This window comes from Eptatretus burgeri, chromosome 7 (assembly GCF_056783735.1).
Source record: "Eptatretus burgeri isolate ZD-2024b chromosome 7, Ebu_testis_v1, whole genome shotgun sequence".
Lineage (NCBI taxonomy): Eukaryota > Metazoa > Chordata > Myxini > Myxiniformes > Myxinidae > Eptatretus > Eptatretus burgeri.
Genome location: NC_140967.1, coordinates 50,516,591 through 50,542,996, shown reverse-complemented (window position 1 = coordinate 50,542,996; position 26,406 = coordinate 50,516,591). Strand labels below are relative to the sequence as shown.

At 47.5% G+C, this 26,406-nt stretch overlaps 1 long non-coding RNA gene across 20 annotated transcripts in view; it reads left to right on the top strand.

Annotated features, from left to right (window-relative positions):
- Positions 1-26,406, top strand: part of LOC147023245 (uncharacterized) — a 232,480-nt gene that overhangs the window by 9,265 nt on the left and 196,809 nt on the right. For all 20 annotated transcript variants that reach the window (XR_015060093.1, XR_015060088.1, XR_015060101.1 and 17 more), the window contains exon 2: positions 26,294-26,406. This exon is cut by the window's right edge and continues 155 nt beyond it. This is a non-coding gene — a long non-coding RNA (uncharacterized LOC147023245). The remainder of the gene's footprint in view (positions 1-26,293) is intronic.

Genomic DNA, 26,406 nt, shown 5'->3' with positions numbered 1-26,406 from the left:
AGCAAAGGTTTATTTACATGCACTTAAACAGTTTCTACTTTACAAGACACGGCGCCACAACACGCATTCACACAAAAGCAAAGGAAAGACCCCCTCAAAGGCAAGGGAGTCAGACTGGGCCCGTGGGCCTAATGCGCGTGGAACCTGGATGAGCGGCCAGGTCCACGAGACCGAAGGGTCCAACCTGCGCCCTCGTGGTGCGATGGCGGGCAAGCCGCAATGTCAGCGTAGCTGCGCCTGGCTTCGTGCCCCTGGCATGGTCGGCGAGCTCTCTCCGGTGCTCCCCGTCTGCCTTTCCCGTCGGCTTCGAGCTCCGTCTCCCGATTCGACTGTCCCGCTGACACTGTAGACTTGACTTCTTCTGCCGATTCTCCGCCGCTGCCACTCCACTGCTTCCCACTTGGTTCTCTGCCGACGTACTGCGCACCTTGACTTCCACTTGACTTCCCCGCCGACGTACTGCACCGCTCTCACTTGACTTCCTCTTGACTTCCCGCCGACGTACTGCACGGCTCCCACTTGACTTCCTCTTCACTTCCCGCCCCGAGCTGCGCCTATATAGCCCGGGGGAGGGTCGTACATGTTAATTTCTGGATCACAGGGGGTTCGGAGGTGGGGCTATACTACCCGATGCTCCGTCATTGGATGGATGAAAAGGGGGCGTGAAGCCTTCCTGATCCGCTTCTTGAGGCGAAAGGAACGCATTCACAGCCCATGGCACGACGTGTGGTAAAAAGGCGGAGGTGGTGGGAGTTTGGTTGTTGGTGGGCGTCGTTTGAGAATGGCGGTGAAGCGATGTTTGCGAGGTGGAGTTGTGGAGGTAAAGAGGCGAAGGAGGTGGTGTTTGAATTGTTGGGGGATTATTGGTCCAAAATAACGATAGAGAAAAGTAAAACGGCTATCTCAAAGGATCACAGCCCTGTGAACACAGAAAATCCCTCTAAACAACAGTGGGGAAATCTAATGACACACTTACTTATCGTCATAACTGATCTCAGGACCCTTTATGGGGCATTGCAAATTTCCACAGCCGTAACACCACCCCCTCTCCTTTTTCCAGACTTGTCCCGAGTCGTCAAATATTCGTGTGCCATCATGTGTAAGTTCTGCCCTCGTACAGTTTCCCTTTGGATCCCTGAGTGCGACATTCAGTGTATTCGTGTCCCCAAAATAAATAACCTACCGGCTGAGTAACGAACTAAACAAACCCACTCATACAGACGACTTAAATAAATTGCCGGCGCGAATACATATATGCCGGGGGTGCACTCATATACAATACACAACTTAAGGCCCAGTCACACCTTGACGTTTTAGCCAGGAATGGCAACGTATAAAAATGCACATAAAACGTTGGCGTACGCTGAAGTTTTGAGGTTTTTAAAAAAAGTTTTGGTCGTATTCATAACGTGTTGGTCGTATGCATAACGTATTAGTAATGGGCACAGAACGTTTCGTTATGTTAAACATAACTTATACCAACGAATGCTTAGCCTGTTGTCGGCGTTCACAACCTAGGCCCAACGATAGTTTAACTTAGTCATAGCGCGCTGCACGTATCGCCGACGAACTCGTGGCGTTCTCTGTTAAAAAGCTGCCGCACGCAGATTTAAATCATAACCGCCTGAAAATTGGAAGTGTCAACATCGCAGTCACACCTTGACGATTCAGCCAGCGTATGCCGACCTATGAAAAATGTGTCTAAAACGCTGGGACACGTCGAATACGGTATGGGTAAGTTGTGTATACGTTAGGAGCACGATGAAAAACAATGAAGTACGCTGGCATATTACGTGGTACGTCTAGTACGTCGTGAAATTTCATGCATGCTGAAAATTTTACGATGTACTCGACGTATGGCTCACAAGTTCCGCATACGCTGGCATAAGTTCTCGGCACGCTCCGCAATCGTTTTCACACGTCGGCCACACGTTACTTGTAAGTTACTCATAAGTTGAAACATGTCAAGTTAATGTTTAGCACACCCGAAACTTAATTTTTAACCTACGATTAACGTGCTTTGAACCTATTAGTAGCGTGCTTTGAACCTATGAGTAGCGTGCTTTGAACTTATGTGTAACGTATCTCAAACGCACATTGGCGTATGTAGACGAATTTGATTGACGTCTTCCGGACGACCACAGAACTTACTGAACGTGTTTCTAACTTACAGCTACCGTATAATGGCGTATTGGCAGCGTTTAGGGGCATTGGTATATACAAATGGACTTCACAAGAGGAACCCGTCAGTGTTCCAGACTCCATGTTGAGTAGATGTCAATGTCAGTAGCAGTAGTAGTAGTAGTAGTAGTAGTAGTAGTAGTAGTAGTAGTAGTAGTAGTTCGAGAGAATTTAGTGATGTCGATGTTATTAGTAGTAGTAGTAGTAGTAGTAGTTGGAGAGAATTTACTGATGTCGATGTTGGTAGTAGTAGTAGTAGTAGTAGTAGTAGTAGTAGTAGTAGTAGTAGTAGTAGTAGTCGTAGTAGTAGTACTTTCAAGTAACGTGTTGCAAAGTGTGAACAACGTTCGTGTAGCGTGCTTACAAAACGTTACTCATAGGTTAGAAATAAGTTTCGGGGGCGTTAAACATTAAGGCCCGGTCACACCTTGAAGTTTTAGCCAGCGATGGCAACGTATTAAAATGTATGTAAAACGCTGGCTTACGTTGATCTTTTGTGTTTTTTATTTAAAGATTCGGACGTATTCATAGCGACTTGGTCTTATGTATAACGCATGGGTAACGGACACAGAACGTTTCGTTGTGTTATAGATAACTTATACCAACGAATGCTGAACCTGTTGTCGGCCTACACAACCGATGCCCAACGATAGTCTAACTTAGGCATAGCGCGTTGCACGCATCGCCGACGATGTCGTGACGTAGCCTATTAAAAGGCTGACGCACAACGATTCAAATCATAACTGCCGTAGAAATGGAAGTGTCAACATCGCGGTCACACCTTGGCGATCTTGCCAGCGTATGCCGACCTAAGAAAAATGTGTCTAAAACGTTGGGACACGTCAAATACGGTATGAGTAAGTTTGGTATACGTGAGTACAACGCTAAAGTACGCTATCATACGTCGTAGTAAGTAGAGTACGTCAAGAAATTTTAAACATGTTCAAAATTTTACGACGTACTCGGCGTATGACACACGTTCCACATGCGATGAGGATAAGTTTTACACACGATATGCGGATGCTTGCACACGTCCACAAAGGCTACTTATAAGCTACTCATAAGTCGAAACACGTCGCGGTAATGTCTTTTTTACGCAAAACTTATTTCTAACTTATGTTTGACGTGCTTTGAACCAATTATTTACGTAGTCCCAACACACATCGACGTACGTAGACGTATTCCAATGACGTCTTCCTGTCGACAAAAAAATTTTTTTTTTACGTGTTTCTCACTTACAACTGCCATATAAAGATGTGTTCCCAGCGATTTTGGGAATTGGTATATAAAAATGCTGCTCATAAAAGGGGAACCCAACAGTGTTTTCGAGTCCTTTTTGAGTCGATGTCCATGTCAGCAGTAACAGTATCAGTATCAGTATTAGTATTAGTATGAGTAGTAGTTTGTTCATGTTGGCAGTAGTAGGTGAGTGTGAGGGGGAGGGTGTGGGTTATGATGGATCGTCCTTGCGTTTAACGATTTAACGATTTAAATGATAAACTCAACGATTTAAATGGCTGCATCTCCACTATTAAAAGTAGACGTTTGCGCTCAACAATTGGATTTTTTTACACTCAACGACTTTTAAACGGTACCACTCAGCTAGTTTCATTGTTTACAATGAACGATTTAAATTGCTGTCACTCGCCTTTGTTTTTTGACGCTGGCGCTCGGAAATTTTAATCGTTTCTATTGAACGTGCTAAATCGCTCAAACCCCACTATTGAAAGTAGACGCTTGCGCTCAACAATTGGATTTTTTTTACACTCAACGACTTTTAAACGGTACCACTTAGCTATTTTCATTGTTTACAATGAACGATTTAAATTGCTGTCACTCGCCTTTGTTTTTTGACGCTGGGGTTTGGAAATTTGAAGCGTTTCTTCTGAACGTGTTAAAACGCTCAAACTCAACTATTTTAAATAGACGCTGCCGATGGACAATTGGAATCATAGCCAAGCTAGACATCGAAGTGTGAACATCTTTGTCATGCCGAAGAAAAGTTTGAAGAATGCTGCAAATAAGTGTCCTGGCCGTGGCCATGGACGCTGACCCAAGGACGATCCATTATACCGACATCTTTCAGCCTATGAGTAACTTAAAAGTAACATCTGTCGACGTGTGGCAACGATCGCGTAACGTGCCAACAACACGTTAATCATAGGTTAGAAATAAGTTTCAGGTACGCTAAACATTACCTCGGCGTGTCTCAACTTATGATTAACTTACAAGTAGCATGTGTTGACGTCTGTCAACGATCGCAGACCGTGCATACAACTTGTGGCCAGCGTAGCGGAACGTGTGAGTCATACGCCGGCATACGTCGTGAAATTTCAAGCATGAAAAAATTTGAGGACAACCAAAAAGTACAACGTTTAAAGCCAGCGTACAACGACGTATGGCAGTGTTTTTCAGCATGCTCTTAATGTTGTCAAAACTTACCCATAACGTATTCAACGTCTGCCAGCGTTTTAGAAAATAAATTCAAAAATCGGCATACGTTGGCTAAAACGTCAAGGTGTGACCGGGCCTTTACCTCGACGTGTTTCGACTTATGAGTAACTTACAAGTAACGTGTTTCAACGTGTGTCAACGATCGCATAACGTGCCTACAACTTATGGCCAGCGTAGCGGAACGTGTGAGTCATACGCCGGCATACGTCGTAAAATTTCAAGCATCAAAAAATTCGAGGAAAACCTAAAAGTTCAACGTTTAAAGCCAGCGTACTACGACGTATGGCAGTGTTTTTCAGCGTGCTCTCAATGTTATCAAAACTTACCCATAACGTATTCGACGTGTACCAGCGTTTTAGACAAATTTTCCAAAAATCGGCATAAGCTGGCTAAAACGTCAAGGTGTGACTGGGCCTTTAACAACTTAACCTTACAAATCTTACACAAAACCATGGCCCAGGATCGATGGACTCTGCAAAGAGAAAAGTTAGCAGGGAGCCAGGCTGCTCGCACGCAGTCTCTGACTCATGAAATGCAGGTGACAGGGAATGTGGCCGGCTGCTCACTCGCAGTCCAAGGCCTCCCCCTCGGAAATGGACGCAGCGAACACAATGGCGCACGAGCTGTGCAAATGCAGTCTCCTGGTGCGGCTGCCTACCGGGCAGTCCCTGCGGCACGCGGACGGTTTTGACTCAAACAACACAATGCAACGAACGATGGATGTATGGATGGAAACAAAACACGGCACACGGGCTGCTGGTGCAGTCCCTGCAAATTTGCGCGAGGATCCTGGCACACATGGCATTGAACCAAAGGGGGGGGGGGGAATGCAAAACAGAACGGGGGCAAAAGATGATAGTAAGCATGGATGGCAAAGGTGAACAGGCAAGGCATGGCATCAGAAGGCCGCTGTAGCAAAAACAGCCGGCAGTTGAAATGGCCGGCACAGGCCTTGAAGCAAACAGCCGTCAGACAATCGACCGGCACAGGCCTTGCAGCAATTAGCCAGCCGATGAGGTGGCCGGCACCTTGCCTTGAAGTAACATAGCCAGCAGATGAAGTTGGCCAGCCTTTTGCCTTGAAATGGAGGTTGGTGAAGGGAGTGCAGTGGTGCTGGCCACTCGGAAGGCTGGCTCGGACCTACCTAACCGTCTTCCTCCCACCCTATCGCCTTTGCCTGTCTGTCCATACCCACTCCCTTAATTTGTCAAAAACCAATTTAGCCCCAACTTTTTTTTTCACTTCCCTTCACTATAATTTCGTCTCCTAACCCCCTTTATCGTCCTTGTTCGGCTAACCTATTGTCCTAGCCTACTCCCAACCCCTACGTTCCCTTCCTAGAGGGGAATAAGGGAGAGCTAGCGTCCTGTGTCGAGGCCCAATCCAAGCCTCAGAATGGCCTCCTCAGACTTCAGCGATCTACCCAGAGTGGGTCCAGCGGCCCAGCACGAGAGCGAAGGGATGGATGGTGCGGAGGTGTACACTTCCTATCTCCCCTAACCATTTACCTTTAAACTACCCTGGGGCTTTCAACAAGCGACTCTCGCTTAATCTACTGGTTCTATCAACCCAGATTCCCGTCGCCTGTGTTGGTGTCCTCGGAAATTTCGGGCCATGCCCACCGATTTTCTTTCCGTGCCCTCACACGGTGTCACGGCTGGGACGCGTGGCTCCCTTGGCAGGAACTACCCTCTGCCGATTCCCCAACGATGGCACCCCCGGGCACTACACTGCCTCCGAGCCTACCAGCTCCCTAAACACCGGGAATGCCCTCCCTGGCGACTCCCCTGAAACGCTCACGTTGCAGGCTGGCGCCCCGGGCCCCTTTCTGAGGGTCACCCGTGCCCACGACACTGCCCACGCGGCCAATGGCGTCCTGGGCTCCCACATCATGCGGGCGCACCCGTGTCCACTACGCAATCCCGGCCCCTCATGGGCCCTTGGCCTACCGCGGCCGACTAGCCCGGTGCCCGGGGTACCCACTCAGTGATACTCACTTTTCGCAGCCACGCTCCCAGCCTGTCAACAGGGCTCCTGCACCTCTCCAAGTGGGTATCGAGCCTACATTCCCACCAACAGCAAAACGACCTCCGTTTTGTCAATTTGACTAACCCAGCTAACTCACTCTACACTGACCCCGGGGTCCCTTGGGTGGGAATCACTCCTCCCCCCAATCACTCATTGCACCATGCATTCCCCATTCGCTCCATTCACACAGACTCGCTGGCCTCACTCACTCATCAAGTCTCCACCTCACAACTCTTCAACTCACACATCGCTGATTTCTGCCATCCTGCTCACTAAATCCCCTAACTACCTCGTGCTCCCTTGTCGTCCCTTAAACTATAGCACGTTCCTTTTAACACTACGTAGCTAAGCTACGTCCCCTCTCCACACTCGCAGTCTGTCACTGTCCTCAAAATCCCTCTAACTAATCCATTCCACGGGCCCCATGAGGACTTACCCCTGCCCCATGAAGCCGGTCTCACTAAGCTAACCCTTCCCCCGAGCTCGTGGTGTCCTGTGCCCAGGCAAGGGAGTCTTCCACCCCTTGCCCGGGAAATCCTGTTGACCCGAAGTGAGGCTTGCTTTTTAAAAAAAATTAATTGCTCAGCACCAGCACGGCAACTCGCAACCTGCGCTCTTTTACGTGACGTCATGGCAGCTGTTCGCGTACCTCGTCCCTCTTGGACAGTACCATCAGGCAGGGACTTCCCTCCTGCCGGATTCCAACCCCACGTGCAGCCATGACGTCACCCCGCGCATCAAAAAAAAAAACAAGCCTCGCATTTCGAGGGGTTCCCAACACGAACACATGTGCTCTGCCCATCGGAGCTTCACACACACGCCCGCATGGAGAACCCATCCGGTCCAAATCCATTACCAGCCTACCTTTTGTCCGTCCGCGGGATCGGCAACATCCACCGCTGGCATTTACGGACCGGGTTTCACTCCCGCAGGCGCGCACGTAGCGGCCTCGTGCATTGCACAGCACGGACCCCGAGCGCGCTGCCGTGCAAACCCGGCACGGTCCCCAAAGCATCTACAGCCACAACTCGGCCCTTGTCCATCTGTCACCGTTGTCTCTGTCGCACTCTCGCGCTCAAGCTCCATTGTACACCCGCACTCCTGCGTGTTACGAAGCTCACACACCATGTCATTACATTCACACCGGGAGATGCGGCTGCGTGCTCCCGCATGCCGACCGTCATCTCCCTTGCATACCGCTCTCTCACACACACGGTCTCTCTTGCACTCGGCCGTTCACTCACGCACAACATTTCACTTGCACAGGGGGTCTCACTCACACCATGCGTGCTGGAAAGCACACATCTCCGCACACTCGCAAACACGCACACCTGCACAATCACACTGGGGATTCGCACCACCACTAGGGGTCCCGGGGTCTCCATACCCCCCAAGGTGCACATGCACCTGTCCACAGCACTCGCCCCCTCTAACTCGCTTGACACGACCGAACCCACCTGGTCGAGATCAGGTTCAAGGGAGCATAGCGTCTCCCTCCGTTCCTGAAGGAGGCTATCCGGCTGCTTGCACCGGGTCACGACACAGTCCGCCAGCTCGCCCCCATTAAGCCTCGCTAACTCCATGTGTGTGTGCTCGTCTCTCACCCCGTCTTTATCGTGTAATCTCTCCTCTATTTTTTCTATCTCCGAAGTCTATGCATTTTATTTCTTTTATCTCTTCGTGTTTATTGGTTTCTTCCTGGATCTTCGTCTCTTTTGATTTTTCGGACGACGTCACCTCGTGGCTCGTCTTACACGTTTCAGTCACCCGGGCTCCCGTTATTATTTCCACTGTCTCCATTTTCAGGGTTTGCCCGAATTGTTGTTTCATCCAACGAGTGATGTCAATGAAGTCCCGCACCACTAACATTATTCCCTGTGATGCTGTCACACATCCCACCTCGTTGTGCTGTTCTACTTCCTGGCTCCTTTTGAGTCGTTCATCCTCTCAGAGCTTTTTGAGTTGTTCGTTCTCTTTCCGGAGTTTTTCCATCTCTGTGGACTCAAATTGCTCTCCCCTCGAGCTAGTTAATTTCAAACTCGTATAATTTTTGTTTTCTCTCCCACTGTTCCTCATGCTTTTCAGCCTCCAATCTCATCGTTTCTTTCAATTGGCTCATTTCCTTCTTGTATTTCATTCGCTGTTCTTTCACTACTCTTCTTTGCTTCCTCTCCTGTCCTTCCTTCTCCAATCTCGTGGTTTTCTTCATTTGGTTAATTTCTCTTTTGTGTTTCATTCGCTGTTCTTTGTCTATCTCCTCGCACTCCAGCCTCGCCTTTGTACTGTACTGGAATGGGAGATGCTTAGCAGGCAGACACGAGCGGAAGGACAGTCGAGCCGAGCTGTGTTGTACAAATGCGAGCGCGGGCGTACTCTGCCCGGCGGCTCCCCTTTATTCCGTATTCGGCACACTCACGAGCCGGGCGACTCCAGTATTACTACGACGCCTCAGACGGCGCGCACACCCTATATCCCTTGCAGATACGATAACCACCACGACCACTCCTCCAATCATCACGCCCATCATGCATCATCATCATCATCATCATGCCCCTCCCCGTAGGCCCGCAGACTACACCACACTCCTCCCTCCTAAAAGCATGATTATTAAATGACCACCAATATAAGAAGCATTATAAGGACTTCCGTATAATAATCATGAAAATAAAATGACCAATAGCGAAGTATAATAGCACACCACATCATATAATGTGTCGATGCGAGCGAGTGGAGCAGCAAAGGCCAGGTTCCAAAGATGAAGGTGCACAAAGCACCCACCAAATTCTGACCGCGTTACCGATATGAAGCAGCAAAATGAGAAGCACAGCAGCACTACGCAGCAAAAACGCCCCCAGGCGGCCCATGCTGACATGGCCCTCGTCGAGGTCGTGACGACCTCTCGAGCCAACCTCCCCCGGCCCCATCAAACACCTCTGGCCCACTCCCCCCAGGCAGACCCGACGTAGATAAACATCCCGAGGCCGGCAGCCCGCTATCTGGAAGCCGTGGCGCCAGCCTTAGACCTTGGCCGGGGGCACTGAATAGCGCCGCTGGCTGCATGCATTTAATGCGCCAAAACAACTCACGCACTACAATCAGTTGAGACGCCAACGCCCGTCCAAACGGCCTTGAGCGAACACAGAGAGCTGCGCTCGCAACCAGAGGTGGGGGTAACGCCGACCAGGGCACCAATCTTGGTCCTGAGTCGACCTCCGAGACCCACACGGCCGCTAGACGGGAGCAACTCCACTTAAACCACACTGCAATCATAGGCTCGTTATAAATCACTACGAACATTATTCGAAGTATTGCAAACTCATTTTTCCGTACAGCGCGCTTTTTTGATAAAATCCCAGCACATGACAAAGCAATTACCTGTGGCCTGGGGCAACTGGAGGCCAATAAACCTTCTTTATTCGCCCCCACATCACATTGATCATAACACCAACTCCATTGACTGATCCCCGCCAAATCCACTTTCACACGAGAACTGCTGGCATTTATTTCAACAACGTTAAACTGCATCACTAGAGCAAGGAAAAACACATATGCCCTGAACAACAACCCACAACCCACATCACGAGTCCGCTTCTTGGTTGTCGACTTGATGTTGCGACTCGCAACTCCCTTTAACGCCACGGGCTCACCGTCACCTGTTGAAGCTGCCTGAACAACACTGACGCGCATTGCCTCACGAACCCTGCCGAAGCGCGGGAACTCATCGCGAACGAAGCGCGGGACTCATCGCGAGAGCTGATATGGCTCTCGCCGCTCCTGGAGCGCACATCACCGCCGCAGGCAGCAACGAACGGTTGCTCCCGCTGCATCGACGTGGCCCCCGCCGCCAGAGCCTCGCCCTCGGTACTCGACGAAGGTCCCGAAGAGAGCACTGGCACATCTGGAGGTACGAACCGGAACCCGTTCCGATCCAAAAGGGTCCGGCTCGCCTGGTCCGGCTCCTGCTCTGGCTCGCCGGCATCGTCATGCCCCGGCTGCAGGCTGATCTCCAGGTCACTGGGGTCCTGCTGCGGTGCCCCTTCGCTCCCGGTGCGACCATGCTGTGGTGCCCCTTCGCTCCCGGTGCGACCTTGCTGTGGTGCCCCTTCGCTCCCGGTGCGACCGTGCTGCGGTGCGCGCCCTCGTCCCGCACTGCTAGGCGCGCGAGCACCCTGCGGCACTTGAGCCATCGCGCGGACTCTGGGCTGCGCGACCTGCGGCACTTGCGCGGTAACCGCGTGGCCCTCGGGATTAGCCGCCATGCTCCAGTTGGAGCTACTCATTACGTCCTGGCCAGCAATGGCGCAGACATCCGTGAGTGTCTGCTCGACAGATGAAGCAGTCGCGACCGCCGAGTCGAATGTGATGTCGGTCAACCGTAGGATGGTTGCTCGCAGACCAGAAATAAAACGATCTCTGAACCGTGCCGCACGCTCCTCTGTCGTGAATTTGCATGGCACAGCCGAATGCGATGCGCGGCCAGCACGAGTGGACTCAATTTGACACCCGATCCGTGCCTCGCTCACTTCCCCCCCCCCCTGCCACTGATCTTGTCATCTCCGGATCAATTGCAAGCAGGTTTCAACCCGGGACGGAAGGATCGCTTCGCACACCGCCAACTATGACCGTAACAATGGGCGATGACCCTCGGCCCACACACCGTAGACGACCTTGAGAGCTCAGACCGCCGTCCGAGTGATTGCATTGCCACGCTCGCCCACGACCCACGCCGCAGACCGTGCGCATGGCCGTGCGTGCCTGGCCCATCGCGATGACCCCTAGACCATCTGCTGTGCCCCGACCATCGAGACCTCGGAAATTCTCCAGAGCTTGCGCGACGTCCAACTCCGCGTTCGAGCCGAAACGCGTGTCCTCGACAAAACGAACAGGAAAATGAACCAAACGAAAGAACGTTGCCCACTCGACGTGGCCGAAGTTGATTCCGACGAAGGCGGGCACTCGTACGTTTGCCGTGCACCGACCCTCTGCCATGTTCGCGCTGGCGAGACCTTTGGCTCCGTAGCTTGGAACTGCACGGGTCATTTGCCGCCCTTACACACGCCGATCCGAAGATCCTCGTTCGCCAACTGTACTGTACTGGAATGGGAGATGCTTAGCAGGCAGACACGAGCGGAAAGACAGTCGAGCCGAGCTGTGTTGTACAAATGCGAGCGCGGGCGTACTCTGCCCGGTGGCTCCCCTTTATTCCGTATTCGGCACACTCACGAGCCGGGCGACTCCAGTATTACTACGACGCCTCAGACGGCGCGCACACCCTATATCCCTTGCAGATATGATAACCACCACGACCACTCCTCCAATTATCACGCCCATCATGCATCATCATCATCATCATCATGCCCCTCCCCGTAGGCCCGTAGACTACACCACAGCCTTTTCTTTCAATTGGTCAACCTCAAATTCATGTTCTTTTTGTTTTCTATTACACTGTCCTTCCTGTTCCTCATTCTGCAATCTTGTTATTTCCTTCAATTGCCTGATTTCTTTCTCCTGTCTCATTCCTTATTCTTTGTGTTCTTTATTCCACTGTCTTTCTTGTTCCTCATTCTGCAATCTCGTGGTTTCCTTCAGTTGGCTGATTTCCTTCTCCTGTCTCATCCTTTGTTCTTTCAGTACTCTTTCTTGCTCCTCATTCTTTAATCTGACCTTCGCTTCCAGCTGTTCGGTCTGTGCAGTGTGGTTCCTTAAAGTTTCGTTCTCTGCTGTCGTTCTCTCTTCCCTCAACATTCCCAACTCGTTTTGGAATTCCGTCTCTTTGTTTTGGTGTTTCTGTAACTCAGAAGCTTTCTTTTCTAATTCCTTTCTCATCTCTGCACACTCCAACCTTGCTTTGGCTTCCAACTGTTTGATCTGTACAGTGTGTTTCCTCAATGTTTCATTTTCCACTCTCTTCCTCTCCTCTTTTAACATCCTTAGTTCGTTTTGTAATCCTCTCTCTTTAGTTTCGTGTTTCAGTATCTCAGAAGTTTTTTCCAATTGTTCCTCTTCCAATTTGCATGCTTCTTTCCGCCTTTCCGCACAACTTTCCCATGCTTCCCTCCTCATTTCGTCCATTTTCTTCCCGTATTCCTTTCGTTCTTCCTGCCATTCCTTTTCTTCTTTTATCGTCTTTTCTAGTCTTTCTCTTTTCCGATTGCCTTCTTCTACCTCCCCCTGCAGCTGTCTCAATTCCACATCGTGTTCCCGTTTTTCCTTTTCCAGCTTTGCCCTCCATTCTTCTTCCAAGTTCTTTCTATCCTGGGAATTACTAATTTGCTCTTCCTCTATTCTTTCGTTCAGTTGGTTCTTCTCTTGTTCCAGATTTTTCTCTCCTCTTTTTATCGTCTCTTCTCAGATTTCTATCATCTTTTTGCCTGATCTTACCTCTTCCTTCAGTTTTTTTAAATTCCAAGTCGTGTTCACCTTTTTCCTTTTCCAGCTTTTTTTCCATTCTTTCTCCAGAGATTTCTCTCCTCTTTTTATCGTCTCTTCTAGGCTTTCTCTTTTCCGATTGCCTTCGTCTACCTCTCCCTTCAGTTTTTTTAATTCCAAATCATGTTCGCATTTTTCCTTTTCAAGCTTTGTTTTTCCTTTGTTCTTCCTCCCTCCTTCTTCCTGTACACCAGCCCATCGTTGTGACTCCATTCGCATGTCATCCTCATGAACCCTGTCTATGTGCCGCCGTGCCTCGTCCAATTCAAAGGAAAACGAATGCAATTCCCCGATACTGTTGTCCCCATTCCTCCACCACTGCAAGGACTTCAAAACTTGTCTCTGAAGCCCGTCAATGCATGCTCCGGCCTCCTGCCACGCCTGCCATGACCCCGTGGTTTGAAACAGTTGTTGGGAGCGCTCGCCTCGTGTCGTGCCGTTCGTAGCGCCATTAATAGCGGCCCGCTCACGCCTCGTGCCGCGCTGAAGTGCGGCCGTGCCGCCATCTTGCAACTCCATTTGCCGGCAAAGTCCATGCTCAGAATATGAGGGTGAGCTCCCCCATGGATTGTAATTAGCAGTGGAGTTATAAAAAGAACCATCCCGGGCCATGGATCCTACATTACTACACATATTCATTTCTACCCCCGGCAACTGTTCGCCTTGAAACTCCATCTTATTTCTCCGAAGAAATTAATTTAGATTTGCTCGTAATTTGGGGGGAACGGGGGGGGGGGTTCGCACACCCCTGGTCCGATCCCCGTAAATTTAGTTGGAGACAGAGGTGGATATGAATCCCACACTCCTGTACACCAGTGTTACGAATTTCGGTCCGCCCGGCGTGCGATCGGCCACGTAACTCAAATCGCGACGCGTCGCCCACCGGAACGGACAATTCAGTCGTGAACCACCTTGGAACTATCGCCAGGAGCTAGTCACGGGTGGGTCTTTCGACCCCACCACAATCGTGCCAATCGGCCACCCGCGCAGGATAGGGTTGTTCGCCAAACTCAACCAAACTAAGTACCTGCGCGGGTAGTTTACCGGGTGCTTACACCCTTCTACCAATTCCTTCCGTGATGCAAGATGGAACTTTCAAACAAAGGAAAGGATGCAACGAAACGGGAAACAGTTCGACAAGTACATTTATTCCACACTCAGACAAGGCAAACACGTATTCACAGCCATACAGTAGGAATGCACATCTAACAGTCAAAGCAATGAAAGCAAGAATTACAACCGACTTCAAGCAAAGGTTTATTTACATGCACTTAAAGTTTCAACTTTACAAGACACGGCGCCACAACATGCATTCACACAAAAGCAAAGAAAAGACCCCCTCAAAGGCAAGGGAGTCAGACTGGGCCCGTGGGCCTAATGCGCGTGGAACCTGGATGAGCGGCCAGGTCCACGAGACCGAAGGGTCCTACCCACGCCCTCGTGGCGCGATGGCGGGCAAGCCGCAATGTCAGCGTAGCTGCGCCTGGCCTCGTGCCCCTGGCGTGGTCGGCGAGCTATCTCCGGCGCTCCCCGTCTGCCTTTCCCGTCGGCTTCGAGCTCCGTCTCCCAACTCAACTGTCCCGCCGACACAGCAGACTTGACTTCTTCTGCCGACTCTCCGCCGCTGCCACTCCACTGCTCCCACTTGGCTCTCTGCCGACTTACTGCGCACCTTGACTTCCACTTGACTTCCCCGCCGACGTACTGCACCGCTCCCACTTAACTTCCTCTTCACTTCCTGCCCCGAGCTGCACCGTGCTCGCGCCTATGTAGTCCGGGGGGGGGGGGGGCGTATATGTAAATTTCTCGATCACAGCGGGGTTCGGAGGCGGGGCTATACTACCCGATGCTCGGTCATTGGATGGATGAAAAGGGGGCGTGAAGCCTTCCTGATCCGCTTCTTGAGGCGAAAGGAACGCATTCACAGCCCATGGCACGACGTGTGGTAGAAAGGCGGAGGTGGTGGGAGTTTGGTTGTTGGCGGGAATTGTTTGAGAATGGCGGTGAAGCGATGTTTGCGGGGTGGAGTTGTGGAGGTAAAGAGGCGAAGGTGGGGGTGTTTGAGTTGTTGGGGGATTATTGGTCCAAAATAACGATAGAGAAAAGAAAAACGGCTATCTCAAAGGATCGCAGTCATGTGAACACGGAAATTCCCTCCAAACAACGGTGGGGAAATCTAACGACACAATTACTTATCGTCATTACTGATCTAAGGACCCTTTCTGGTGTATTGCGAATTTCCACAGCCGTAACAATATGTATATATATATATATATATATATATATATATATATATATATATATATATATATATATATATATATATATATATATATATATATATATATATATATATATATATATATATCCAAATCTAGGCTTATGGAAGAGCAAAGTGTCAAAGCAAGCAAGGAAGAACTGAACTGATAGAGGTCAAGAGTTGGATACAAGAAAGTGGAATGAATGAGAAGGAAGAGAAGAGAAGAGAGTTTAAAATAAGAGTTGGGTTGGGTTGGTTTGGTTAATGCAAGTGTTGGGCTGGGTATAATTAATTCACCGATATTCTAGGATCTTCTTGAGAGCATCGTATGTTGTTTTTATATTTTGCTAGACCCTTCAAGCTTGACAAGTGTGTCTGTATTGTACCTTGTGGGAGTGGCAAATACAGCATAAACTAGAAGGGCACTCTGTAGAGCGCATCACTCCGCCACGCAATGACTGATCCAGAATAACATCGGGCCCAATACATTTTTGAAATATCATGTGACATCGTTTTTGGCCCGATCTCTCATTGGTGAAGAATCATTTCAAAAATTAAAAAAAATCTCGTATCCGCATCTGTATTTAGATCTTCACCAAAATTGAATCAATTTGTGCTTGTTGCACACCCAACCTGTCCACCAAGTTTCGTCCAAATCCATCCACAACTTTTTGAGATATCCTGCACACAAACAAACAGATAAGCAGACAGACACGAGTGAAAACGTAACTTCCTTCCACCTTCAGTGGCAAATCTAAGAAAAAGAGCATTGAAACTTCATAAGATGTTGTTTCCAAATCATTTTGAGACTCTGAAAGAGTTTATTGTTGATGCTGAGATTGCCAAGTGAGGTAAATTATTCCAATGAGGAACGACTCATTAAGGATGAAGGAGTGCTTTTGATTGTCCTATCAAGCTTGACCCGTGCTTTCAATGCTGTCTGCTGGAATAGGGACTCTGGGTTAATGTTATCAAATTTATTTAACGTTTACAATGTATCTATCCTTGGTCTCCTATAATTTGAGGGTTGACAATCCTAAGGATAAGTCTATCTCTCTATCCTGGATACCAGAGGTGTCGAACCATATTGTCATGTTCAGTCAGGTTAACACCATCCCGCTCCCGACCCAAATTGTCGTGGTGGGGCGGTTAACATTGACCTGGATGGATAGCCGAACGGTTCTACCAAGGAGGCGAACAGCCGAGATCCTTGGAGATTAAACTAAATAAATACAAAAACTATGGAGCATGTAGGAGGGAGGCGGCGATGCACGTACCAGAGGCGTTCACCAGGATGGAAGCACATGGGTTTATTCTCAAACCCACAAGTAGACAGACGCAGTAGATTTGACAAATGAGGGTTGAATAAAAATAATTCAATGATTCATGATGAAAATAAATCAACGTGTGAGGTAATGAAATATGAGGTAAACTGAAGCCTAATTTGAGATGTCTCCACACAGTCACAAAAACAAACAAGGGAAAGATAAAAATAAAAGAAAATACTCCATTTATTCTGGCACTTAGCTGTGTGTCCAGAGATGATATTTTTGTAGCCTGGCGATCGAACCGCGTAGTCACCGCGTGGGAAATGTCACCAAAAATGGTGGCAAGTCACTCTTTGCGCGAGAAACGTACGTGTGCTAATTTGTGCGGCGGTATTCAACGTCAAGGCCCACAAACCACCATAGAGTTTCTTCTCATGATTGAACTAACAACACTGCTCCTCTCTTAACAGCAGGTCCACTCACAGCCAATGGCGCGGCCTTTTCCTTGAACATACAATGGGACAAATACTGAGGCTCCGAGATAAGACCAAGAGACGTGCTCTTCTTTTCCTTCTCTTCTCCTCAGAAATGTACAAACTTCATGACCCAGCCGAACAGTCAATGGCTGGCGTCTTATTTCAGTACGTGAACAAATTCACGCCAGTACAAACAACGAGAATCGTGCTGCCTTCTTCACAGAGTTGAGCAGATGCCAGAGAGATCCTATCTGTTCTGACCGCCATCACAACATCATCCTCCCTCTTGTCTCTCTTGCACCTTCTTGTCACTCTTGTCACTCTTGCCCTTGTTTTTGCTCTTACATCACCCCGACTAATCATCAAGGGGGGGGGAGGGGGACGTGGCCCGCCGGTACGAAGCCGGGAAGGCAGGGTTTTTGCCTGCTCGGAAATATTTGGCTCTGTTGTTGTTGGCGTAAAAACCTGGTTCTTTTATTTCCGGCTTTATAAATGCAAAAACGTAGGAAAAGGACAATCAAGGCTCTCTCGGCCTCTCCTGGGTCGCCATGGGTCTCCCTACCGTTGGTCACCCAATCAGACCCCTCTCCAGAACCTTCCCGTCGGGGAAGGTCTCTGCACCACCCAGGCTCTCTCGGCCTCTCCAGGGTCGCTAACGGTCTCACTACTGTTGGTCGCCCAACCAGACTTCCCCTTTGACGGGTCCCCATTTCAGGACATGACTGGCTGCCAGGGACAGATTACCTCGGGGGGGGGGGGGGGCGGGCTGCAGTCACCACTCCTCCAGAGCTTGATCCATTCCTGTGGACCTACTCACCTTCCCCACCCACAAAATCCAGCATGTCATTCCCTCCCCCGCTGACATTCATTTCTCAAACATTGTAATGCAAAAATTGTGATCATGTTCTTTCACTGCCATGGCCTGCATACATGTTATAATCCACATTCGTTCCCCAAACACAACTCAATCCTTGCACATAACAGACATCAACACCACAAGACAATTCTGGTTTCCAAACCAATCCATTTACTGACCATTGAGTCACTCGCCCGTTCCTATCCTCATTACTCCTGTCCCAATTTCTAGCAAAACTGAACCCTTGGGACAGTAAGCATCAAGGCACCTTACCCTAAGTGCAGGTCGTCGCAGGTTGGTTGGGTCCAAGAGTGTCATGCCACACTCTTAGTTTTCCTCGCACCCTTCTAATCTACCCCTGATTAGTTGCTTTCAATCTCCCTGGATTCCATACTTTTTTTTTTTATTTGCCTGTTTTTCCAAAATTATTGTAGACCAACATGGCTGATGTTTGGGTGCAGTTGAAGACTTCAAGCACAACCTCGATGAGGAGATGCCAGAGAACCAGGCCAGCCACAGGAACTGTGTCAACAAGGTTATTGCAAGAGGCAGCAGGATTGATGCCTGCATCCCCCTCCAGGATCTGGGAGACCCAAAGTTCTCTCATCCACTCCCAGAAGCCTGCATCCTCCTCCAGGATCTGGAAGATTCAAAGCTCTCACATCCACTCCCAGAAAAAACTGGCCACAGCAAAAATCCAGGCAGATATTCCCACAACCCAGTGGACCCAATTAAATCTGTCTCTTGGGTGCACCAGAATGATGGCAGAACAAAGCAATGCTTGGTTGAAATGAATTACAACCAGTATGACGATAATAATTCCCAGGTACACATGGACGCTGGCAACCGAACTCCACCATCCACGATAAACAAAAGCCAGACAATCAGCCACCATGGTTAACGCAAATGCCATCACCATAGCTGCCCTTTGGATCTGGAGCCAGACTTTTTGGGAGCACAGCTGTTGTGTGGGTCAGGCGAATCGGCAAAATTGGGCCCCAAGGATTCCAAAACTGACCAGGCTCAACCACACTGTCATCATCAGAGCCTCTTGTGTTTTGAGGTATGGTGGTTCACGTCTGCCAACCATCTCAACTGGTGGTCCAGTTGGTATGATGGGGCCAGCCACCAAAGGCTGGCGGTCATGGTGGTGTGCCATTCTATTATGGGCATATCCTTCAGCTATAAAAATAACCAAGGGTTCTGCCAAATTTGTTACCTGTTTCACCTCCTGGCAAATGTTCACCTCAGACAGAGATTCCCAAGAAAGCTCATCTTCCTCATCCATTTCTTTCTTGCCTCCAATCCAATAATCATCATCCAATGGTTCATTCTCCATTATACATTCCTCAACTTCTTACTCCTTCTCAAGTGGTACCATTTCTGGAGTATCCTTCTCAACCACTGGATTGAAACGACTGACAAAGTCCTTCATAAAGTTCAGTACAGTTCTCATTGTCAAAAAGTCCAGTATTTGGCAATTCATCCAGTTGTTTCCCCTCAATATCCCTTGGTGATGAATCTATCGGACTGACATCTGGAAAGGATTCCTGGGATACATCAGCAACTGCAAGTTCGTCCATTGAAAAATACTGAGCATCATCTTCATCTCTGGAATCCTCTACATTCACACCAAGTGGGGGCATTTTCTCTTCAAAGCTTGCACTCGACTCACTTTGGTTTGATTCAAGATGGGCCTCTTGCTCAAATAACAAGTTACAGTTGCTGAAACTCTCTTCCTTAGCACATTTTTCTTGGGATTGTTCCAATATTGGTTCAACAAAATAAACCTCAAGATTTGCCTTCTTGTAAGTGCCAAGTTCAGGAAGCAATGCTTCAGGAAGATCACTTTCCTCAACCAGCACCTTCACAACTTCAATGTCATTTTTTTTTCACAGTATCCAATATATCATTCCCTATGGTACAATCATCAAAAAAGATTTCTGTAGATCCACTCAACTACAACTGCACCATCTGCATTACAACAGCGAGAAGCACGAGACTCGTCATAACCTTCTGCCTTGGCATCACTTCCACAAAGTTCATAAACAGTGAGTAATTGGCCTTCACAACTATTATCCAAATCTGATCTCTGGGATTGGTTTTGCAAATTCCTTTCAAAAACATCACTTTCCTACTTGTCCATTTGACAAGCATCCTGCTCTTCCTATTGAGGTCCATCTGTGACTGTTAAATCACCTTGCATTTTTTCAAATTAGGCAATTCTCTCTTCAGAGTTTACATCAGTAAGCACACTTTTGATTGCTTCAAGATCAGCCACTTGTTTGGTATTTGGCATGTCAACGTTACTGTTGCTGTCCTCGACTACATGTTCTACAAATGGTTCAAACATTGGCTCTGCCAAATCCACTCGACCCTTTTCAGTAACATCCCAAATGCCAAAGTGCAGCAACTCCAGGTTAACTTCACCATTGGCTTTGTACTGGTCAATCAGCCCAAGAATTGTCTCAGCAGAACCATCAACGTCACCTTTGATAATTATAACAGAAACATTTGATTCTACCACCTCTCCCTTGATGGTATTGTTTCAAGTGTTCAGCTGCTCCTGTAACATCTCATCTATCCTTTTCCCAGTCAATTGCAGCCCCCACAAACCTTTATCAATGAACACCCACTCTTGTTCTGTTACACGGGTTTCCAACTCTTTCACCTCCTCAGCCAAACCACCACCCCGGCGCTTACAACATCCCAATTCCTCTACCTGCTGTTGCATTCTGGCATCCACACAAGTGCGATAGCTCTCCAGGTTCTCATTTACTTAGTCAATTCTTTTATTTGTTGACCCAATTTCTTCCTCCAACTTTTCCTCCATTCGGACAGCCTGGGTTTTACCCTCTTCTATTTTCAATGCCATTTCTTCCTGTTTTCGCTCAAATTCAGTCTCCATTTCTTTCTCCATGTCCCGCATTTCAGTCCTTTGTTCATCAATTTCGTTTTCCATTCGTTCATTCCTTTCCCCGATTCCATCAATTCATGCCCCCAGTTCCTGTGTTATTCCTTCCTTAATTTCGTTAGTTGGTTCCCTATTTTGGTTCATTTCTTCTCTTAATTCTTCCCTGTTAAGATTCATTTGTTCCATGAATTGTTTTAACATGACCTGGAGAGTCATCACACCCACTCCCTGCGTCTCATTCTCTGCCACTGTGGGGGAGGGGGAACTGACGCTCGGGACGGGGGAAGCATCTACCCTGTCGTCCTTAACCAATTCTATCCCCGGCTCGCTTCCTTCATCCTCACTATCTTACCGCCGAAACGCCACATTGTGCACATCCGCCATTTCGTGCGTGCAGTCAATCTCCACAGAAAATAAAGTATTTCCCTTAAATTTCCAAGCGTTCTTTTCCCCCAACACCAATTAACAATACAATTTGTACCTCGATCACGACAACCCCCTCTCCCTCGATGGTAAAGAGGTGATTGTTTAAGGATTTAGATTCCCAATTTTTTTTTTTAAAGCTTTGCTCGCTTACCATGTACATTGGCGTCATGGTGGGGAGAGGTCGAAAAATCCCACTCCGACACCAATTTTTGGGTGTCGGGGGTAGGTTATATCCCACTCCTGACTCAGTTGATGTGTTCAGTCAGGTTAACACCATCTCACTTCCGACTCAAATTGTCGTGGTGGGGCAGTTAACACTGACCTGGACAGATAGCCGAATGGTTCTCTCTTGGAGGCGAACAGCCAAAGTCCTTGGAGATTATGGAGCACGTGGGAGGGAGGTGGTGAAGGATGTAGCAGAGGCGTTCACCAGGACGGAAGCACGTGGGTTTTTCCTCAAATCCACGAGTAGACAGACACAGTAGATTTAACAAATGGGGGTTTAATAAAATATAATTAAATGATTCATAATGAAAATAAATCAATGCATGATAATAAAAATAAATCAATGCATGATAATAAAAATAAATCAAAGCGTGCGGTAATGAAGTGTGAGGTAAACTTATGCTTACTTTGAGACGTCCACACAGTCGCAAATATAGACAAGGGGTAAGACAAAAATAATAGAAAATCCTCCCTTTATTCTGGCACTTTTCTGTGTCTAGAAATTATCTTTTATGTGCATGACGATCGAACCACGTCGTCACCGTGCGGGAAACTGTACCGAAAATGGCGCCAAGTTGCTCTCTGCGCGGGGAACATATATGAGGTAATTTGTGCAGCAGCATTCAACGCCAGGGCTCACAAACCGCCGTAGCGTTTATTCTCATGATTGAACTGCCGACACCGCTCCTGTCATAACACCAAGTCTGCTCGCAGCCAATGGCGCGGCCTTTCTCCTTGAACATACATTGAGACGATTGCTGAGGCTCCAAGATAAGGCCAAGAGACGTGCTCTTCTTCTCCCTCTATTCTCAGAAATGTACAAACTTCATGACCCAGCAGAACAGTCAATGGCTAGTATCTTATTTCAGTGCGTGAACGAATTCACACCAGCACAAACAATGAGAATCGCGCTGCCTTCTTGACAGCATGGAGGAGAAGCCAGAGAGATCCTATCTGTTCTGACCACCATCACAACATCATCATCCTCCCTCTTGTCGCTCTTGCCCTTATTGTCTGTCACTCTTGCCCTTCTTGTCGCTCTTACGTCACCCTGACCGATCATCAATGTCGGGGGGGTGGCGGTGGGGCGTGGCCTGCCGGTACAAAGCCAGGAAGGCGAAAACGTTCGGCTCTGTTGTTGGTGTAAAAATGTGGTTCTTTTATTGCCGGCCTTGTAAATGCAAAAATGTTGAAAAAGGTCACGGGGGCAATAACATACTGGGAGAAACTCACCTTAAACCCTCCTGAGTTAACACTGCACCACCCCCGTGTGGTGACACGTGACAACTTAAGCTCACAGTTTTTCTCTACTTAACTTACATCGAGATGTCTCCTACTCATCCACGGAGCATGCTACACTATACAATCTTACCTTTATGATGAAATTCCTCCATCTACCCCACAAATATAACAATATATACAGTGCCAAAAGAAAGTCTACACCCCCTTTCAAAATTTTCACATTTTGTTGCCTTATAGCCTGGAATTAAATTACATTAAATCAGACTTTTTCCACCTTTGTTTATACATCGTAACCCACAACTTCCAAGTGAAAAACAAATTCAACAAATTTCAAAAATAATATCGTACAAAACTGGAATATCTTGGTTGGATAAGTGTCCAAGGTGCTTGAGTGTAGTTGGCGAAGTATCCAAATCATTAATAACAGCAATTGTAAATTAGCTCAGGCATAATCAATCACCTTCAAAATCACACACCAAGTTGACGTCCACCTGTGTTAAATTGTAGTGATTCCAATTAGTTAAGAACCATGTAAAGATTAGTTAAGATTAGAACCATGAGCACCAAGGTGCTTTCAAAAGATCTCTGGGATAAAGTTGTGGAAAGGCACAGATCAAGGGATGGGTATAAAAATATTTCAAAGGCCTTGAATATCCCGTGGAGCACAGTCAAGACAATCATTAAGAAGTGGAAGGTGTATGGTTAATGTGAGAGGGTTGTGCAATTCTTGGTTCAACAATTCCTGCTCTGCGGCCATTCGTGCAAGGGATGCCACATATCGGACATGGAAAACCTCTTCTTCCTCTGACTCACATTCAGCTTTCATATCTGCCAGAAATCATTGCAAAGATGTTATTTGTGAGGAAAAGCATTCCTTTATTCAAAAGCATTCCTTTATTAGAAGTGGAAGACCACTAAGACTCTGCCTAGATCAGGCCAACCCTCCAAACTGGATGACCAAGCAAGGAGACTGATGAGCGAGGCCACCAAGAGGCAAATGGCAACTTTGAAAGAGCTCTATGTCTTTGTGGCATTGTGTGCATGTGACAAGAATATTCCAAGCACTCCACAAGTCTGGCTTGTACGGGAGGGTGGCAAGAAAATAGGTCCAACAAGAATAGGTCCAACTTCTGAAAAATAGGTCCAACATGATGGTAATGTTACCTTCATAGAAATGTGTAGCCCTGTTGATAATAATCTCAGTCAGAAAAATATTTGCCATGTAGGTATGTGCGTGTTGTTCTTTGAGGTTGGTTGTACTGAAACGTCCAATCGATTAGAGACATATCGAAGTCCCTGCGCCCTCTAAAGTGTTTGTCTAGAAGCTGCCTGTCTGAGGAGATAAAAACAGACAATGGTCATTGAAGTCTGGTATCTTAAGTCCCATAAACACAAAAATAGCAGATGATCACCATACCCACCATAAATTGAAACTCACAGGTACTTGGTGAAGGTCAACTTTACTAATACTTAATATTGACTTGCTTTAATGCAATTCTTTAAATATTGTACTATATACAGTATATACTGACACCTCATTTACAGTTGTTGGACAGAAATCGGTGAAAATCTCGTTAGAACGAACACTTTATCATCGTTCACGTGATTAATCTTTTGGGAGCACTTCTGAAATGGCAACAAACGAAGTTTTGTGTGAGCCATGCCTTCCAAATCATCAAAATTGTTGGTCAAGCAGTTATATTTTGTGTACCTAACTATATGCAAGGTATGAATGGTGGGTTAGGTAGGCTTGATGTAAGATCTTTGCATATTAGGTAGGCCTAATGTAGTGAGGGGCTTGTGTTAGGCAGGGTTAATGTGAGAGGGTTGTGTTTGGCAGGGTTAATGTGAGAGGGTTGTGGTCGGCAGGGTTAATGTGAGAGGGTTATGTTTGGTCAGGTTAATGTGATAGGGTTGTGGTAGGCAGGGTTAATGTGAGAGGGTTGTGTTTGGCAGGGTTAATGTGAGAGTGTTGTGGTAGGCATGGTTAATGTGAGAGGGTTATGTTTGGTCAGGTTAATGTGATAGGGTTGTGGTAGGCAGGGTTAATGTGAGAGGGTTGTGTTTGGCAGGGTTAACGTGAGAGTGTTGTGGTAGGCAGGGTTAATGTGAGAGGGTTATGTTTGGTCAGCTTAATGTGATAGGGTTGTGGTTGGTAGGGTTAATGTGAGAGGGGTATGTTGGTCAGGTTATTGTTAGAGGGTTGTGGTAGGCAGGGTTAATGTGAGAGGGTTGTGTTTGGCAGGGTTAATGTGAGAGTGTTGTGGTAGGCAGGGTTAATGTGAGAGGGTTATGTTTGGTCAGGTTAATGTGATAGGGTTGTGGTTGGTAGGGTTAATGTGAGAGGGTTATGGTTGGTCAGGTTAATGTGAGAGGGTTGTGGTTGGCAGGGTTAATGTGAGAGGGTTATGGTTGTTCAAGTGAATGTGATAGGGTTGTGGTTGGTAGGGTTAATGTGAGAGGGCTATGGTCGGTCAGGTCAATGTGAGAGGGTTGTGGTAGGCAGGGTTAATGTGAGAGGGTTATGGTTGGTCAGGTGAATGTGATAGGGTTGTGGTTGGTAGGGTTAATGTGAGAGGGTTATGGTTGGTCAGGTTAATGTGAGAGGGTCGTGGTATGCAGGGTTAATGTGAGAGGGGTATGGTTGGTCAGGTGAATGTGATAGGGTTGTGGTTGGTAGGGTTAATGTGATAGGGTTGTGTTAGGCAGGGTTAATGTAATAGGGTTATGTTTGGTCAGGTTAATGTGATAGGGTTGCGGTTGGTAGGGTTAATGTGAGAGGGTTGTGTTAAGCAGGGTTAATGTGAGAGGGTTATGTTTGGTCAGGTTAATTTGAGAGGGCTGTGGTAGGTAGGGTTAATGTGAGAGGGTTGTGATAGGTAGGGTTAATGTGAGAGGGTTGTGGGTGGCAGAGTTAATGTGAGAGGGTTGGGTTCATTGCATGTATGATCACTTCGATTTTTGTTTCAAGCAAAATTTTGTCTCGTACTGTAGTAAAGGTAGCGTTGTAACTTTTCCAAAGCCCTGTACAACAGCATTTCTTATACTGTTTCTGGATGGCACAAATTGCAAGAAACTGCCCATCATCTATCAGGTTATTCAAAACTGTTGGCTCATTATGCACTTATTTCTGTCTCCATTCAAATGGCAAAGTCTGACCCTCTTTGCACCACCTTGCAACAATTATAAGTTGAGCTATTCAATTACAGCTGATAAGAGAGAACCATATTTGTCTATGAACACCATATTTGAAGGCAAACTCAAAATTCCACAACACCAGCTGCACTTCTTTGGTGTATATGTATTCACAGACGAGCTAAATCAATTGCAGTATTTTATAAATATGAGTCTTGTTTTGTTAATGGATGAGATGTCATAAACGCCTTTTGATCAACTAATTTTGTAAATTCCACATGAATACCACAATGGTGAAACAATCAGCATTGATTTCACATCCACGCATACTCACCAAATTAATCGCAAATGTGCATTTTTCTTTTTATCCACATCCTTTTCCCAATTCTGTGTTTGCAGATATCATTTTGTTCCGTGTCAAGATGTTCCATCTGTTTGAGGTTCATGGACCTCCATCTTTTTATCAAGTATTTTCATCAGCAGCAATTGCAGTGGAAATAGTTTTCGTTTTA